At 36.1% G+C, this 18259-nt stretch overlaps 1 protein-coding gene and 1 pseudogene across 6 annotated transcripts in view; both read left to right on the forward strand.

The window, feature by feature from the left end:
• Nucleotides 1-18259, forward strand: part of RNF180 (ring finger protein 180) — a 142594-nt gene that overhangs the window by 60718 nt on the left and 63617 nt on the right. The gene's annotated exons all lie outside the window — the stretch shown is intronic.
• On the forward strand, nt 16036-17757 carry LOC109453226 (high mobility group protein B1 pseudogene; annotated as a pseudogene).

Genomic DNA, 18259 nt, shown 5'->3' on the forward strand with positions numbered 1-18259 from the left:
TAAATGACAATGATGATGATAATTGTTAACATCTAGTGACCATTTCTGTGCCGTGTCCTGATATGATATGGGTGCTAAGTCATTTTTTTTGGTAGGTACCAAGTCATACAAATGGATCTGCTTAGGGTCAGCTTGGTTCCTACAGTGTTGGTAATAGACACTACATAGTGTAGGTAATAGATACTACAGAAACTACAATGGGTAGGAGGCTGCTTGTTCATTAAAACTCAGTGTTTGGCCCCAGAAGGAAGACTTGATGGTTCTCTCTAGTTCATTCTCAACAGATTGAGTCTGTACTTTGTTCAGTACCTCCTACTTTTCCTAACAGTTCATTTAACAGCTATCTGTTCATTTACTTGGATATTTACATTTACATTTTCAGCTATTTATGGTTCCATATGCTATTACACTCTTAAGCATTTTAATCCATTTAGGCCTCAGTTTTAGTGTTTCAGGTTTTAAAGGATGACCTTTAGTTCTAGTTCTTAAGAGTCAGAATAAGGTAATGGTGACACACCAGGATTCTAGACTCACATTGTGGGTTTTTAGATGATAGCCTGCCATATATTAAGAAACTTTAAATACATATATTATTTAAATACATATATTTAAATACATATATTATTTAAGAAACTTTAGATCTCTGTGCCTCAGTTTCTTTGGTAATATGGGGCTAATAATACTATCTACCTTATATTGTGGTTGTGAGGATCTAATGAGCTAATAAATATGAAGTACTTATAAGAAAGTAAGCACTTAAAAAACACTTAATAAAAGTTAGCTATCATAACAGGTAACCAAGATAATCAGCAGGAAATAATAATAATAAGAAGAATAAACCAATATTACTCCTTAACAGAAAGTAGCTAAATATTTTTTCTCTAACACTTTTTTCTTTTTAAGTAAATGTTGGCTTTTCGACTGACAGAGGAAGCATTAATAAGGAATCTGCCCTTTCTTTAACAATGTGGTAATACTTCTGAGGAATTCTAACTGAGAGAGGGACTGTTAAGGGAGGATATGCCTAAATATACTCCTTCTCTATATGGGAAAAAATGATTTAGAAGAGTTATTTATTTAAGATAAAGTCCACTTTTTGAATTTAAATTACTTTAACATAGATTCGCTCTACAATTTTGAAATTTAAATGTAGAAAGTAAATTAATTTGTGTCATTGTAGAGTGTCCATAAAAAGTTTTGTTTTTGTTTTATAAAAACAAACACTAGTGTCACTTTGCATTTTGTTCCTTGTCCATGTATAAACGCCTGTCTGAGCCTCCATAGGAAGAAGTAATTTATTATACAGTGGCAGCTTTGACTATAGTTCCTTGAAGGCAGTGACTATTTTTTCATTCATATTTTTACCTAGCCACTATTAGGAGCTAAACAAATATTTATTAAATAGATCTAGTGAAGGAGAAAAATACTTGAAAGGCATTAAAATGCTACTTTTGAGAAAACTAAACTGCATTATTACTTTTAAAAGATATGAAAAAGTACAATATGCAGTACTGTAAGGAAACGTAACAACTTGATTGTTAGATGTATTTTTACAGCTGCTGCATGTATCCTGACTGAGCTATCTGAATAAAGACCTAAATAAATTCAACTTAATTTATATCCTTTCTTTTAAAATTTTTATTTTTCAATTACAGTTGATATACAATATTATATTAGATTCAGGTGTACAACATAGTGATTAGCTATTTAGATAACTTTTACAAAATGATCACACTGATAAATCTAATACCAACCAGACACCATACATAGTTATTACAGTATTATTGACTATATTCCCTATGCTGTAGTTTACACCTCAGTAACTGTTTTTTATACCTAGCAATTTGTACATCTTAATTCCTTCACCTTTTTCACTTTTCCCCTGAACCACCCTCCCATATAGCAACCATCAATTTATTCTCTGTATCTATGCATTTATTTCTGTTTTGTTTCTTTTTTCCTTTTTTTCTTTTTTTTAGATTCTACATACATATAAGTGAAATAATACGGTATTTGTCTTTCTCCATCTGACTTATTTCACTTAGCATAATATCCTCTAGGACCATACATATTGTCACAAATGGCAGGATTTCATTCTTTTTTGTGGCTGAGTAACATTCCATTGTACATATATGTACCAAATCTTCTTTATCTATTCTTCTATTGATGGACATTTAGGTTGCTTTCATATTTTGGCTATTATAAATAATGCTGCAATAAACATAGGGATACCTACATCTTTCAAATTAGTGTTTTGGAGTTCTTTGGATAAATACTCAGAAGTAGAATTGCTGGGTCATATGGTAGTTCTATTTTTAAGTTTTAGAGGAACCGTCATACTTTTTTCCATAATGGCTGCACCAATTTACAATCCTACCAGCATTGCATGAAGGTTCCCTTTTCTCCATATACTCACCAACACTTGTTGTTTGCTGGTTTATTGAGAATAGCCGTCCTGACAGCTGTGAGTTGATCTCTCATTGTGGTTCATTTTTCGTCTCCCTCATGATTAGTGATGTTGAGCATTGTTTCGTATGTCTTTCAGCCATCTGTATGTACTCTTTGGAGAAATTCAGGTCCTCTGCCCATTTTACAATTAGATTGTTATTTTGTTTTGTTTTGTTTTGTTTTTGGTATTAAATTGTATAAGTTGCTTATATATTTTGGACATTAACCCTTTATTGGATATATCACTGATAAATATATTCTCCCATTCTTTTTGCTTTGTTGATGATTTTCTTTGCTGTACATAAAACCTTTAGTTTGATGTAGTCCCATTTGTATATATTTTTTCTTTTGTTCCCCTTGCCTGAGGAGACATATCCAATATATATACAAGGTTAGATTGTTTATTTGAGATTTGTCTTGTTTCTTTTTTTTAATTAAATTTATTGGGGTGACAATGGTTACTAAAATTACATAGGTTTCAAGTGTACAATTCTATAATACATCATCTCTGTGTCACATTGTATGCTCATCACCCAGTCAGTTCTCCTTCCAGCACATGGTATATTTGACCTTGTTTCTTGAGATAAGCCTGTACTGCTATGAATTTCCCTTATAGAACTGCTTTGGTTGTATCCTATAGATTTTGGCAGTCATTGTGTTTTCATTTGTCTCAAGGTATCTTTCGATTTTTTTCTTGATCTCATTGTTAACCAATTCATTCTTTAGTAGCATGTTATTTACCTTCCACATGTTTCTGTGTTTTTCAGTTTTCTTCTTGTAATTGATTTCTAGTTTCATACCATTGGAGAAGATGCTTGATATGATTTCAGTCTTCTCAAATTTATTGAGACTTTTTGTATGGCCTAACGTGTGGTCTTTCCTGGAAAATGTTCCACATGCACTTGAAAAGAATGTCTATTCTGTTGCTTTTGGGTAAAATGCTCTAAAAATATCAATTAAATCAATCTGGCCCCGTGTGACATTAAAGGTTGCTGTCTCCGTATTGATTTTCTGTCTTGATGATTTATCCATTGAAGTCAGTGGGATGTTTAAGTCCCCTATTCCAACTGTATCACTGTTGAGCTCTCTATGTATATCAGTAATTGCTTTATATATCTAGGTGTTGCTACTCCTCCTAAAAGTGTTATATATATATTTTTTTGGATTGATCACTTTATCATTATGAAATGCCCTTCTTTATCTCTTGTGACAGCCTCGTTTTAAAGTCTATTTTGTCTGATACTAGTATTGGCACACCAGCTTTTTTTTTTCCATTTCCATTTACATGAAATATCTGTTTCCATCTCTTTACTTTCAGTCTCTGTGTGTCTTTTGATCTGAAGTGGGTCTGTTGTAGTCAGCATTTGTGTGGGTCTTATTTTTTTAATCCATTCAGCCACCCTATATCTTTCTATTGGGGCATTTAGTCTATTTACATTTAAAGTGATTATTGATGGATATGTAGCTATTGCCATTTAATTGTTTTCTAATTATTTTGTAGTTCTTTATTCCTTTCTTATTCTCTTACTCTATTCTCTTATATGTTGATGACTTTCTATAGTATTGTGTCTGGAGTCCTTTCTCCTTATTTCTTGTATTTCTCTCATGCATTTTTGGTTTGTCTTCACCACGTGCTTCACATATACCAAGCTGTGTTTATAGCAGTCTATTTTAAGCTAATAGTCATTTAAGTTCAAACACATTCTAAAATCACTACAATTTTTACTCACCCTCCTCCATTTTTGTTTTCATCATTATTTACTCTGTGTGTGTGTGTGTGTGTGTGTGTGTGTGTGTGTGTGTATCCCTTAATTTGTTGATGTAATTACATGTGATTTTCCTACTTTTGCCTTTTCACCTTTGTACTAGCTTTATAGTTGGTTGGTCTACAGCTTTTACTAAATGTTGGCCTTTGCCAGTGAGAATTGTTTTTCTTTCTTATTCATATTTTTTATCTTTTTTTTTTTCCTACTTAAACAAGTCCCTTTAACATTCCTTGTAATGCTGGTTTAGTGGTGATAATTTTTTTACCTTTTTCTTTTCTTGGAAACTCTTTCTCTCCTTGAATTCTAAATGATAAACTTGTTGGGTAGGGTAATATTGGTTGTAGGTCCTTGTTTTCATCACTTTGAATATTACATGCCACTCCCTCTGGCCTGCAAAGTTTCTGTTGATAAATCATCTTACAGTCTTATGGGAGCTCCCTTGTAGGTAACTAACTGCTTTTCTCTTGCTGCTTTTAAGACTCTCTCTTTGTCTTTAACCTTTTGCATGTTAATTATGACGTATCTTGGTGTGGACTTCTTTGGGTTCATCTTGTTTGGGGCCTTCTTCACTTTCTGGACTTATATGTCCATTTCTTTTACCAGGTTGTGGAAGTTCTCCATCATTATTTCTTCAAATAGGTTTTCAATCCCTTGCTGTCTCTCTTTTTCTGGTACCCCTATATGTGAATGTTGGTTCACTTGATGTTGTCCCAGAGGCCCCTTAAACTATCCTTTTTTTTTCTTTTTAATTCTTTTTTGTTGTTCCAATTGGGTGTTTTCTGTTACCTTGTCTTCCAGATCACTGATTTAATCCTCTGCTTCCTCTAATTTGCTCTTGATTATTTCTAATGTATTCTTAATTTCAGTTATTCTTCATTTTTGACTGGCTCTTTTTTATGGTTTCTCTCTTTTTTGAGGTTCTCACTGAGTTCATGTGTTCTTCCTCTGAGTTCATTGAGCATCCTTATAACTGGTGTTTTGAACTCTCTATCTGGTAGATCTCTTATCTCCATTTAGTTTAATTCTTTTCCTGGAATTTTATCCTGTTCTTTCATTTGGGACATGTTTCTTTGTCTTCTCATTTGGCTCATTCCCTGTATTTGTTTCTATGTATTAGGTAGATTTGCTAAGTCCCCCAGTCTTGGCAGAGTGACCTTATATAGTAGATGTCTTGTGGCCTGGTGGCACAGTCTCCCTGTTCACCTGAGTCAAGTGCTCCAGGGTCGTCCATTGTGTGGCTTGGGTGTACCCTCCTGTTTTAGTTGAGCCTTGATTGTTCTTGGCATATCTGTTGATAGGATTGACCCTCAGGCTGACTGTCTATGAAGGGTGGCTGTTACTACAGTGAACAAGCCATTAGGGGGCCTAACCTCACTGAGCAAGAATTGTCTTAGCACGGCTCCTGTGTCAACCTAGTCCATCCTTTGGGTGTGGCATTTGTGGAGGTGGTTGGGTGGTGCTATGGTGTGGTCTGAAACTGGCCACCAGGTAATTAATTCTAGAGTCTCTCGGCAGGGGTTTCATTGCAGGCCAAGGTCAGCCACCATTAGTACCTGGCTTGGAGCTGATAGGTAAGAGCTACAAAGTGATCTGCAATTGGTTGCGACTTGTGCTGTACTTGGAGGTGCTTGGGAGAGGTGCTACAAACCGATCCCAGCTGCCACTAATACCAGGTTTGGTACCCTTTCATGGGCAACACAGTGTGAGCTGAGGCTAGCCTCCTCCTGTGCTGAGTTTGGCCACTTAGTTAAAGCTACATTTCAGGTAAACACTGGCCATAACTTGTGCCAGGCTTGGGGCCACCTGATGGGCATTCTGATGCAAATTGAGACTGGATTCCTCTTGTGCTGAGCTTGGAGCCTCTTAGCAAGAGAGAGGTATAGGGCATGCCGATGCCAGCTGCTCCTGTTTGGGGTTTGTGGGCCTTTGAGAGACTTTAGGAAAGTCTGGAGCACAAGCTAAGGCAGGCCACTTGTGTGGGAAAGCTGCTAAAAAAGCTGGGTAAATGAGTTGGTGGGGTGAGTCTCAGGGAACCACCAGGTTGGGGCAACAAGTGTTAGCCAGCTTAATGGACTGTGGAGATCTACTGCTGCTCTACCACTGCTGGTGGTTGGGCCAAGGGCTCAACAAAGAAGCAATGGCACCTACCAACACCCTATCCCAGGAGAGAATCTTCCCTATTCCTCCCCCTCCATCTCTCGTGTTGAAGCCAGTCAATTCAGTTCCTCCCCATATGTCTTTGGCTGCCACTCCTGCACTAGAACCCAGAGCTAGCGAGTCTCCAGTGAACAGCTACCTCTCAGGAGGAATGCCCAGAACTCCAGCAACCCTTTGTCTCACTTGGGTGCAATCCCCTGTTTTTCATTGCCAAATAATATGGGGACTCCTCTTCCTGGCACTGGTCTCTCGGTTTGGGTATGCACCTGTGGCGATGGGATCCCTCACTTCTCAGGAGTGACCTGTGCAGCCAAGATATCACTCCCAATTTTTAATTGCCACACCTCGTGTGTGGGCCTACCCATTCTGCATCTCCGCCCCCAATTTCCTTGTGGCTTCTTCTTTATATCTTTAGTTATAGGACTTCTGTTCAGCTAGTCTTCAGGTAGTTCTCAATGATTGCTGTTCTATAATTTAGTTGTAATTATGATGTGGTCGTGTGAGGAGGCAAACACAGTATTCACCTACTTGTCCATTTTGGCTGGAAGTCTGATCATATCATTTTTGTGTATGTGGTGTAAACTATGTCTCCTGAATACCAAGGTACAAGGAATATGTCTGACAGGGAATTTTCTTTTAAATATTAAATCTTTTATTTTAAAAGATTGGTTTCCTGTGAACTTTCCTATGCATCTTCTATTCAAAATTTTTAAGAGAACATTGAGTTCTTGTTTTATCTCCAGTTCTGTGTTCAACTTTTACAAATTGAACATTATATAGCATTAAATGTTCTCAAAAATTTGTAATATGTGAATATATTAAATCTATTTCAGTCATGTTCCATTGTTGAAAACATATTTTTTCCAAGTTTTGGTTATTATACATTGGCATCCTTAAATCTAAATCTTTGTTTTCTGAATATCACAGCTATCACTTTTCTTAAACTAAATTCTTAGAATTGTTCAGATCTTGATTAAATACATATTACCAAAGTGTATCCTAGAAAGACTGAGCCAGTTTATCTTCTTACCAGCAATTTATGAATAGTCATTCTACTGAATGTTTAAAAATCCTGAATAGCTATGTACAGAGTTCTGCCTTGCCTGCTGCTTGACCACTTCAGGGTATTCTTGCTCTGATTTAGACTATTCCATGGGCTAGTTATCTCCAAAGGCTCTAGAGCTAATATATAGGTGGACTGAGGAGCCAAAGCAGAACTTTAATGATAACATCATCTCAGGCATCAGCAAGAGACCAGTTTAATCATTAAAAAAGGAAAGGAAAAGAAAGGGAAGGGAAGGGAAGGGAAAGGAAGGAAAGAAGGGAGGAAGGGAGAAAGGGAGGGAGGGAGGAAAGAAAGAGTCAACTCTTATATAGTGCTTACTATATGGGTAAGTTCTGTTTTAAGCACTTTCCATCTGTTAGCCCATATTAATCCTTGCCTCTGCCCTTGTAATGGTTGTACTGTTATTATGCCCTCTTTATAGGTGAGGGAACTAATTCACAAAGAGGTTAAGTAACTTACTCAGGATCTGAATTTGGGGGATATAACTCTAAAATCAATGTATTTGTACTCAGGGAAAACGTAATAATTTATTCACTTGCTTGTATTAAGCAAAGTAGTCTTTATTTATTTTAGGCAAAATATTAGTGGAACATTTAGATAAGCAAAAAAGCCTCCCAAATTACTCATAATCTACTATTTCTATATTTGCATATGTTTAAGTAGAATAATTTTGTGCATCCTGTGCTGTAGTCTTTTTTCTTACAATGTTCTGTAAACAATTTCCCATGTCATTAACTATAGATTTATATCAACATTTTGCTGGTCACCTAGTATTTCATTTGATGGATGAAAAAAAATAGATTAGTATATTTTGTGGATATACCATAATTGATTTGACTGATCCCCTTCTTTGGTCACTTTTTTTTTTTTTTTTAATAACAAACACACTCTTTGGTTGATAAAACCTATTCTGTACATACACCTTCAGTCTTGTCATTTCCTTGGGATATATTCCTAGAAGTAGCAATTGGTGTGTATGTGTTGTTTAACTTTACATCCTTGTTCCTGTTGAGTTTTTACCCTGTCATTCTCCCCTCAACGATTGACAGATCTTTTTTGTGGAAATCCCCAGTTTTTAGCCAGGGAGATTGGCATCTCCTCAGTAAGAGATCTCAAAGTTCTTGATATTCAAATTAATCTCTTTTTTCCCAATCTCAAATATCAATTGTAATTTTTATGATTTTGAAGATTATAATGGTGACTGGTGCTTGTGGGGTGTTTTGTTTCTTTGATTTTGGTTTTGGAGAACTTACCATTGCTTCTCCTACCAGGTAAACAAAACAACATTTTTTAAAGAAAGGATTTGTTTATTATGTTGACTCATGTAGTATAGGTCTCTCAACAGTATCTCATGTATAGGACCTGTATAGATAGTGCTACTCAAAGTTAGGTTCATGGACAAGTACCATCTGTACCACCTGAGAACTTGTTGGACATATACCATCCCAGGCCCCACTCTACCTACTGAATCAGAATCTGCATTTTAATAAGTTCCCTAGCTGATTCATGTGCTCTTTAGTGTCTGAGAATCATTGCTTCAGGCTATTTTGTTCCCAGCTCTTATTTGTCATTTAGAGACGCTTTATTCCTGGTAGTAATTGCTTTTGCTCCATGTTGCATTTTCCCATGTGCTAGTAAACACTACCCCTTCTTTGAAAAAACTTGCAATTTTTTTGTGTGTCTGGCTCAAAACAAGAATGGAATCTATTTTATATTGTGATTGTCTTTTAAAATATTGCTCTGTTGTTGAGTTAGAAGCTGTTGTATTGATTGTGGCATTTTAAAGCTAGTTGAATTATTAATTTGGCTTCATTTTGCAAATAGAAACATTTTAAAATCAGAGATCTTATGAAACATGGTGCCCTCTGTCATGAAGCTGTTAGCTTTCTCTTAAAGTTATGCTAGTGCTAATGAATATTTTATAATGTATCTGCCTGGACATAAATAAGTAACTATTATCCTAAAAACAAGCATTATATTCATCTGAAAATGCTTCCTTTGCAAATTCATTGTTTCAGAAAGAGCAAATGTGCATTTAAAATGAGAAACATGATAAAAGTTCTATTAATACTTGAAATTGCAGATGTTTGCTGAATATAACAAAATATATGTTTTAGGTGTTACCTTCACACATGTTAGATGGGACTACTGAAGTTCTGCTCATCCATAAAAATATACAGGTACTCCTCATTCTTTAAACTCAGGAACCAAGTAGATTTGAACACAATTTTAGTGATACACATTTTCTCTGTGTATCTTGCTCCTCACTATTAGAACTCAGGAGCCATATAGATTTGAATAGCAAGTGATGCTTGTATCTTTGTTCCACATTAACCATCTGCACAAGAAATACACATAGGACTAAAATGTATAGCAGCATGTTATAATTAACTTTCCACAAAATGTTAATTTGTGGTTTTACAGTATATTAAACGTGGAAGTACTCTGTAAACTATTAGGCTGGTGCAAAAGTCATTGCGGTTTTTGCAGTTATTTTTAACCTTTTAAACCGCAATTACTTTTGCACCAACCTAGTATGTCCTCTTTTTGGACACTCAAAATACATACCATGTTTCCCTGAAAATAAGACGTAGCCAGACAATCAGCTCTACTGCCTCTTTTGGAGCAAAAATTAATATAAGACCCAGTCTTATTTTACTATAATATAAGACCCCGTCTTTATAACATAATATATAACATAATACAATATACCGGGTCTTATATTAATTTTTGCTCCAAAAGACACGTTAGAGCTGATGGTCCAGCTAGGTTTTATTTTCGGGGAAACATGGTATCAAGGACTCGGAATGAATCTTCTAGGAAATAAATCTGTTAAATCTTGCTTAATCTGGCATTTCTAGTACAACCATGTGACAAGGGCCACCAGGTCAAGTGCCAAAATGATGAGGACATATTGTGTTTATAATAGAGACAATGAGAGCCTTAACCAGTATGAGCCTCAGATCCCTCATTTGTAAACTGGATTTTAGACTTATAGATGCTAACGTGCATGTGATGCGTCTGAGTGCCTGGCGCATAGTACTAGGTTTTCCCTTCCCAGTGGAAACTTGCTGACAGGCTGCTTCAGAACTTTTAACCAGTGATCATGCACTAAAAGTAGGATTTTCTATAACGTCCAGTCCTGATACTCTGCCCTCTTTCTGATGGCATCCCTAATTACCTGTCCCCGCATTCACTCTGCTATAGCCACAATGGTCTCCTCACTGTCTCTTGCACCCTCCAAGCACTTATGGTTCCTCCTGCCTAGAAGGATCTTCCCTTAGGTATCCACGTGAGTCTGCTACTTCATTCACATCTCTAAATCAAATGTCACTTCCTTAAAAAGACCTTATTTGACCATCCTAAGTGACATGTCTACCCCACACATACATTCTCTGTTTCCTTACAGTTTATTTTTCTTCATGGTACTTAATGCCACCTATTATGTATTTATTTTTTGTTTTTCTATCCCCACTGGATTATAAGCTCCATGAGATAAAGGCCTTTTTTAGGTTGTGTTTACTGCTATGCACATAGGGATTCAATAAGAATGAAGGAATGATGAGCATTTTATATAAAGCCCTCTCCCACCCTGAGCCAGTATTGACAGAGGACACCCATGGACCATTCACCCTCCTTCCTCCCACCTCAGATGCCCTGATTCATGTAAGTGCTGTGCCTTCCCAGGTCCTCTGAGGCATCAAGGATGGGAGATGGGGAGGAGAATGTACCAGGGGAGAATCCTGACTATTTACCACAAAGAAATTGAGCTTTAAAACTGGAACCAAATAATTTGCCCTGAAAATTGTTGTCCTAGTCCATGTACAGAAAATGAAAGCTAAATAGACAAGTTAGATTCACTTGCTGTGAAACCAGTATGGTTTTGCACATCAGAGATTGGTGACTTTGAAATTATACTTGTTAGACTATAAACATTTATGAAAGTATAGACTTCCATTCTACAAGTTGTTCTTTCTTAATGCCAAGAATTTAAGGTATGTCAGTGGAGTTTATGTCTGCTGTAGAATATTTTATGAGAAAGTTATCGCTTGAGCTTTCAATTTCTCTGGATTTTTTCACATCATTTATATCTCTTATCATTTAGCCATCAAAACTGAAGTTGTGTTCTCTGAAAATTAGTGGAATACTAGCATTTCTTTTTTTTTCAAAGACAGAACAAAAATCTAAAATTTTCACAAGTAACTCTTCTAGTTTTGAAGAAATAAATAACATTAAAATTTGATCCCCTAGGGTTTTAACATTTCTTACCAAAATATTATTTAGGTTGCAATTTTTCAGTGTATAAACAAAATCTGTAATTGGGGACTCTGATGTGTTTTATTTATTCCATAAACCTGGTAAATGCAATGGAGTCCTAGGAGTTTTATGGACAAGAAAAACTGAAGATCTATAAGAAATTAGAGTAAAAGACGTGGGTAGTATGAAAGTAGCTTTCACTTTCCTCTCATCTTTATCCTAGAAGAGCTTTTAGTAGGTGAATTTCCTTCATTGTAAGGCCTGCGTTTACATATAGGTATGGAAAAACCATGAATCAAAATAATACAGACATATTCTTTTTTTACAAAAATTATAATTATTAATATTAAAACTCTACATGATTCTTGAGTCTTTACATTTACTAGTTTTTGAGTTATCTTATGGTATTTAATACTATACACAAATAAGTGAAACAGGTAATTATTTGATTACTTGATTACAAAGTATTAGACTGATGGATATAGAAAAAAATTAGCCAATGTTTATTCTCAAGGAAAAAAATGTAAATTCTTTGATACATATTGAATAATGTTTTTTTATTTAACCATATAAGTATAGTTGGTATACAACCTTATATTCATTATATTAGTTTCCGGTGTACAATGTAGTGATTCAACATTTCTATACCTTACAATGTGGTCACTAATTCTAGTAGTCATCTGTACTAACTTACCACGAAATTACTGACTATATTCCCTTCTTCTTTTTACCCATCGCACCACCCCTGCCCTAGTGGAAACCATCCCTTTGGTCTCTGTTTCAATTAGTCTGTTTTGTTTTGTTTTATCTTCAGATTCCACATATAAGTGAAACCATATGGTATTTGTCTTCCTCTGCCTAACTTATTTCATATATGAAATATATGAAATATATGTATATATTATTACAATTTTCATACAGTTTGTTTTCTTTTCTTAAAATTTTTTGGCACCCTCTGTATATACCAAATCTTCTAATAATGAACAATCAGAAGGGGAAATACAAAAAACAATGCCATTCACAATTGCATCAAAAAGAATAAAATACCTAGGAATAAATTTAATCAAGGAGGTGAAAGACCTGTACTCTGAAAACTGTAAGACACTGAGGAAAGATATTGAAGAAAACACAAAGAATGGAAGAATATAGCATGTTCATGGATTGGAAGGACTAACATTGTTAAAATGACCATACTACTCAAAGCAACTTACAGATTCAATGAAATTCCTATCAAAATACGAGTACCATTCTTCTCACAACTAGAATAAATAAGCCTAAAATGTATATGGAATTATAAGAGACCCCAAATAACCAAAGCATCTTGAGAAAGAAGAACAAAGTTGGAGGTATCACTCTCCCTGATCCCAAACCATGTGTGCTGCAAGGTTATAATAACCAAAATAGTATGGTACTGGCACAAAAACAGACACACAGATCAATGGAACAGAACAGAGAGGCCATAAATAACTCTTCACTTACATGGTCAACTAATCTATGACAAAGGAGATAAAAATATACACTGGCGTAACGACAGTCTCTTCAACAAGTGGTGCTGGGGAAACTGGACAGATACATGCAAAAAAAGAAAGAAAAAGAAGAAAAAGAAACCGTACCTCTCTCTTTTACCATATACAAAAATAAAATCAAAATGAGTTAAAGACAAATGTAAGGCCTGGAACCATAAAACTCCTAGAAGAAAACATAGGAAGTACACCATCTGACATCAGTCTAAGTAATATCTTTTTGGACACTTCCCCTCGAGCAAGGGAAATAAAAGCAAAAATAAACACATGGAATTACATAAAACTGAAAAGCTTTGCACAGCAGAGGAAGCCTTCAATAAAACAAAAAGTCAACCCACCGACTAGGAGAATATATTTGCAAATGGTATATCCTATAAGGGGTTGATATCCAAAATATATAAGAAACTCATACAACTCAATAACAAAAATATAAACAATATGATCAAAAAAATGGGTAGAGGACATGAAAAGATATTTCTCTAAAGAAGACATACAGATGGCGAACAGACCTATGAAAAGATGTTCGACATCACTAATCATCAGGGAACTGCAAATCAAAACTACAATGAGATAACACCTCACACTAGTCAAAATGGCTATTATCAGAAAGTCAACAAACAACATGTGTTGGCAAAGATGTGGAGAAAAGGGAATCCTTGTGCACTGTTGGTGGGATTGCAAATTGGTGCAGCCTCTATGGAAAACAGTATGACAATTCCTCAAAAACTGAAAACGGATATTCCATACAATCCAACAATACCACTTCTGAGTATTTATCCAAAGAAAACAAAAACACTAATTCAAAAAGATATATGCACCCCCATGTTCATTGCAGCGTTATTTACAATAGCCAAGATACGGAAGCAACCTAGATGCTCATGGATAGATGAATGGATATAGACATATTCTAGTTTTAAACAAACCTGGTATGTCAAAGTCTGAATTTATATTATGGATGAAATAAAGACAAGTTCTTTCTTTTGCAAAAGTATTTGCCATAGGTTTCCTTGAAAAAGCAAACTCCTGTGATCTAATGAAAATAGACAATTTTTATCAACCTAATATAGTTGAAAATATAACAGGGTGACCAAAAAAATGTATATAGCTTTTAAGAAAGGAAAAAACTATTAAAAATTTAATACTCAATATATAGCAATAACAAAAGATGACTACAAGTCATGTGTATACATTTTTTTGGCACCCCCTGTATGTCCTGAATCCATTTGTTCATCCTTCACTGCTAATCGAATCTCCATTGTCACTTGCCTAGATCACTGCACCAACTCAAATTATCTTCCTGCTACTTTTCTCCCTCTCCCCCCCACAGTCTACCCCCCCACCCCCCGTCTACACAGCAGATAAATAAGATCATGTTATTCTCCTGTATCAAAATGTCCTATGGCTTCCCAGTGCCATACAACAAATGTGCCATAGAATAAAATACAAACATCTTACCAGGTCCTCAAGACCCTAATGATCCGCTCCCTCTCCCAGCCTGTGTTCTTAAACATCTTGTACCATCCTCCCCCTCGCTCACTTCACTTTGACTTCTTGCTGTTTCCTAGTTATACTCAAGTGTAGTCCCACCTTCAGTCCTTTGCCTCTGCTCTTCCTCCAGTCTCTGTTTGGCTCGCTGTTCTTGTTTTTAATCCAATGTTACCTTCTCAGAGAGGCCTTTTCTGACCACTCATAGCTCTTACTTGTTTCTATTTGATTTTCTTGATAGCACTTATCTTCACTTGCAATTACTTATTTTTTTAAACATTTTTAACTTGTATATTATCTCTTAATTCCATTAGAAGTTAAGCTCTAAGGGAGAGAGTGTCTTGCCTTTTTTACTCCTATAACCCTAGTATTTAGAACTGTGCCTGCCTTAAAAAATACCAGTTGAAAAAATAAGTTGTAGGTGTGTAGCTGAAAAGCAAAAATTATGTAAATCACTATTTATAAATCATATCATTTTAAAAGCATTAAGAAAAGAAATCTATTGGTTGTATAAAAAGATGTTTATCTGCTTTATAAATCTCTGTGTGTGTGTGTGTCTCTTTTTTTTTTTTTTTAACATTACCTAGCACATTACTGAGCATGGAATGATCACCCAGGAAATCTCTTGGCCTGCCAATCTTTTCTCTGTACTACAGCCAGACATCGTCTCCCTTCTTAGAAATCTTCCACAGATTTCCTTTTCTTGAGATGAATGTTAAAATTTTAACATGACCTGAGAGACCCGGCCTGGTCAACACCCACCTGCCTCTCTTGCATCATCTTGCTGCACTTTCCCCCTAGCTCTCTGTTCCTTTCACGGGGCCTTTGCAACCTCTACCTGGGCTCCTCTCTTCCTTCTCGATTTTGCCTTTTTAATCCTACTCATCCTCCACATGTCAGCTAAAGGATTTCTTCCTTAGAAATCCTCCTTCACCTACCAAATTAGATCAGGTTCCTTTGTCAGTTAAGTTCAATTAATTATTTCTTTCCTTCAGAACATTTATCTCAGTCTGTAATTAAACCTTCACTAGTGAGATTATTGGATTAATATCTGCTTCCCCACTAGGCCGTAAGCTACTTGAAAGCAGTGCTATGTCAGGTTTTACTCAGTCGTATCTCCAACACCTGTCCCAGGGCTGACATATATCAGGTGTTCAATAAACATCTGCTGGATGAATGAATGAATGATAAGTGCTTAAGTGTACCATACGCTGTTGTACTCAATCCTGGAAATACAGACATGATTAAGGCTGGATCTCTACCCTCAAGGAGTTCATGGTCAGAGGGCAAAGACATAAACAATTATTATATGGTATCGAATTCAGGGATTGATTTTATTGAGATATAATTGACATATAACATTATAATCATTTCAGGTGTACAACAGAATGATTCAATATTTGTACATATTGTGAAATGACCACCGCAGTAAGTCTAGTTAACATCTATCACCACACAGTTACACATTTATTTTTCTGAGATGAGACCTTTTAAGATCTACTCTCTTAGCAACTTTCAAATATACAATATGGTACTATTAACCATAGTCACCATGTTATACATTATATCCCCAGGACTTATTTATTTTATGACTGGAAGTTTGTACCTTTTGGCCACCTTCACCCATTGTTTTATTTATTTATTTATTTATTTAAATCAGATATCACATGGATAGCTTAGCCTGATGCCTGCCCAGACCGGGGCTTTGGACTCAGACCAGTGCTGTTGAGTCCTGATTCTTCCTTCCAGATACTAGCTGCCAAGTACCTGTCTCTGGGCTTCTGAGTCTGACTGTAAGTTGGAGCTAATAGTGCGTACCTCCTAAGGTTACTGAGGAGATTGAGACAAGACATTTCAATTTCAGGAGAGTGCCTTGCACTTGGTAAACATTTGATAAATAGTAAGTACTATTAAAGTTAAAATTGTTTTTCATATTAAATTTGCCTTTACCACTAGAGGTGGAGTCTCTCATCCTGGACCTTCACATACTCTTAATGCTTACACTAATGTTATCCTACAACGTAAAATTGAATATGTGGGTATTCTAAGCCTCAAAACTAGGCCCAAATTCTACCACGTTGCCTTTAATAAATGGAAGATATTTAAAAATCCTATTCAGTTACATAAAAGTTTGAAAAACAGAGGCTGCATCTGGCTCCCGCTCTCACAACCAGGGCAGTGCATTGGGCTCCATAGAGACAGCACCAGGGCGAGTGCCAGTCGGACGGGCACTGGGCACCTCTGTGGTTGCTGAGGACAAATAATTAAACACGGGCAAAGGAGATCGTAAGAAGCCGAGAGGCGAAATGTCATCATACACATTCTTTGTGCAAACCTGCCGGCAGGGGCAAAAGAAGAAACATCCAGATGCTTCAACTTCTCAGAGTTTTCTCAGAAGTGCTCAGAGAGCCGGGGGGACGATGTCTGCTAAAGAGAACGGAAAATTTAAAGACTTAGCAAAGGCAGGCAAGGCCTGTTATGAAAGAGAAATGAAAACTTATATCCCTCCTAAAGGGGAAACAAAAAAGTTCAAGGATCCCAATGCATGCAAGAGGCCTCCTTCTGCCTTTTTCTTGTTTGGTTCTGAGTATTGCCCAGAGCTCCAAAGAGAGCATCCCGGCCTATCCATTGGTGACGTTGCAAAGAAGCTGGGAGACATGTGGAATAACACTGCTGCAGATGACACGCAGAAGAAGGCTGCTTATGAGAAGAAGGCTGCTGAGCTGAAGGAAAAATACGAAAAGGATATTGCTATATACCGACCTAAAGGAAAGCCTGATGCAGCAAAAAAGGGAGTTGTCAAGGCTGAAAAGAGCAAGAAAAAGATGGAAGAGGAGGAAGAGGAAGAGGAGGAGGAGCAAGAAGAAGATAAAGAAGATTATGATAAATAAGTTGGTATTAGCACTTTTTTTCCCCCTTGGCTATAAAACATTGAACCCCACTTTACAAAACTTACTCCTTTTAAAGAAAAAAATTGCAATGTTAAGACTGTGTAAGATTTGGTTTTAAACTGCACAGTGTCTTTTTTCGTAATTGCCACTAACCTTGCCTGGTACAGTACGGGGGTGGTAAATTGGCATGGAAACTTAAAGCCAGTCCTTGTTGGGACACAGCAAAAATTAGTTATATATGGGGATGGTAAGTTTTTCATCTCCAGTTGTCTCTGATGCAGCTTGTATGAAATAATTGTTGTTAACTGAATACCACTCTGTAATTGCAAAAAAAAATTGCAGCTGTTTTGTTGACATTCTGAATGCTTCTAAGTAAATACAATTCTTTATTAGGAAAAAAAGTTTGGAAAATAAGGATTATGCAGAGTAGTCACCTTTACGCTAAAACCTTTGGAGAACTAAAACTTTTCGAAGTCCACCCTTAGCTAGGTACATTCTCGGAAGTTGCTAGGTATTTAAGAAGCAATGGCAGAATGGCCATAAATAGGGCCTGATGGTGTTTCAGCTAATGATTCCTTTCATCAGAGACTAACAGAACCATATCAGTGCCTTGTTTCTCGTAATACACAGCTCTTCAAATGGGAATTGTTTATTTCTTTGTTTAAA

The sequence above is a fragment of the Rhinolophus sinicus genome, chromosome 3, assembly GCF_057876585.1.
Source record: "Rhinolophus sinicus isolate RSI-liver-muscle chromosome 3, RSI-T2T, whole genome shotgun sequence".
Classification (NCBI taxonomy): domain Eukaryota; kingdom Metazoa; phylum Chordata; class Mammalia; order Chiroptera; family Rhinolophidae; genus Rhinolophus; species Rhinolophus sinicus.